The sequence below is a fragment of the Penaeus monodon genome, chromosome 30 (assembly GCF_015228065.2).
Source record: "Penaeus monodon isolate SGIC_2016 chromosome 30, NSTDA_Pmon_1, whole genome shotgun sequence".
NCBI classification, from domain to species: Eukaryota; Metazoa; Arthropoda; class Malacostraca; order Decapoda; family Penaeidae; genus Penaeus; species Penaeus monodon.
In genome coordinates this window covers 32,123,030-32,125,107 of record NC_051415.1, presented here as the reverse complement: position 1 = coordinate 32,125,107, position 2,078 = coordinate 32,123,030, and positions in this window count along the sequence as shown.

The window sequence follows — 2,078 nt, the reverse complement described above, 5'->3', positions numbered from 1 at the left end:
CATTATCGCTCCTCGGCATTTTCATTCACGATGCAGTTTTTCCCTCGACTTATGTTTATAAAATATGTACCTTTTAACCAGGTTTTCGCCGTAAGCGTGTATTGCATACCCGTTCACATAGAATTATTGGCTCAGAATAACATTTTTGGATATATGTAATGAACTTATTAATAGGTATTTTTAAAGCCTATCTGTGCAAGTACTTAATGATAATATTCAATTTTAGACTTTTCCGCTCGATTCAGTATTTAATGAACCATATATATTTTAACCCTTTCTGGTCGATTAAGCCTTCGCATGGAATGTCTTCTTTTTATCTTATTCATGCGATTTAACTTAATCTTAAGCCTAACTTTCGATAGAATCCCCACAGCCCTGTCTTGGAATAATGATGGCAAAACTTTGATTTGGTTGCGGAAGATCACTATTCAAAGACTGCAAAATTCATTCACAGTTACCATTATAAATAATTTATGCGCCGCTCTATATATGCTTAGTATGAGATCGGGAGCACACTAATCCCGGCCTATCTTTACGAAAGCATGTAAATGAAAACGGGAATGAAGACTTGATGAATCTGCGAATGCTGACTCTGTAGAAAGAAAAACTAGATATGAGAAATTACTTTGAACTATTTATAAATAGAAGGCATTAATTTTATCTAAACCATAAACAGTACAGATAATTAATTTACTATCCAATATTTAATCAAATATTTTTCCTTTGAGGGTTATAAAGAAATTCCACGAAAATATACAGGACCGTTAGCGTTAATGCTTGTAATCGATTCCAATATTTTTCTCCAAGATGCCCTGTCTCGATTCGAGTTGCAAGAAAATGTAAGAGAAGAAAAGTGCTATAGAACGCCTTGTTGCTCCGTATAAATGTTGATCTTCGGCAGTCTTTTAAGCGTCACCTTTCTCACCATTCATGTTTGTCTTGATTATCAAAGCAAATACAATGTGTTGTTGGAACAAATAGAGCAGCGGAAGAAACAAAATCTAAAGGGTTACTGCCATTCGATCAACAAGAACCGAACACAGAGAAGATTATTACTGTTGTAATTACTTTCAACCTTCACATTGTGACAATTGTTCTTCATAATATTTTTATTATTCATTGATGTTATTTTGGAATTCTACCATATTCACAGGTTTCAAAACAGTCTGTTGAGTTAAGATTCAGTTTGGGTGATAAATCGTCATTGCTGTTATCGTAATCTTGCTTAATTTTACATCTATTGTTGGTATTATTATCATTAACACTGTTATACTTTATTTAGACTGTATAACAACGAAATATATATCAAACTGAAATGTATAGTTTTGATTTCAAAACTAATCAAAATAGTGTGCAGCATTATCATAATAAAGGGCTTCCCTACTAATTACCTAGTAAATGAATTGACCTGACCTGCCTCTTAATGACCACATGATGGGTGCTCCAGTGACCTGACGTCTGCTCCGCCTAATCTTCTTCAACCAACACCTGCATTTTGAAATAGATCATTATGAATATTGCAGAAAGTGAATTGTGTAGCTCGGGTAGAAACCATGACATTTTGCACGGAAAGAAATACATTAATTCTGAAAAAAAATCTAAATACATTTTTTCTCATACTTAACAACATTCATTTGCTTGTACGATTCACATGGATGTAATTACCGGCTATTCAGATATAATGAGACGACCTGACCTGCCCTGACTCAATTTTTGTCAATAGCAAACTCAGTAGGGAAACCGCTCTTTTCTATACATCAAGACTGATGATTTGCCATACACTAATTTGGTTTTCAAAGTTATTTTTTCCCATGGTATGTGTCTTTCACATAAAAATCCCCCAACCTGTCTTTTTTCCGCAGCTCAGTTCCGATACCCATGTGTTGGCAACACAAAAACCGAAAATTGTTGTAAATCAATGAACTCAGCCGACCGTGACACAGTTCAAGGACCTCATATGTTGAACAACTGGGTTTCACGGTCAGTAATCCCATAATACTCTGCTTTGACCACCATAAGCTTGTAATTGGAAAACGCTTCGTCGGGCGGATGTGACACAAGGCAGGAAACGACTTCCC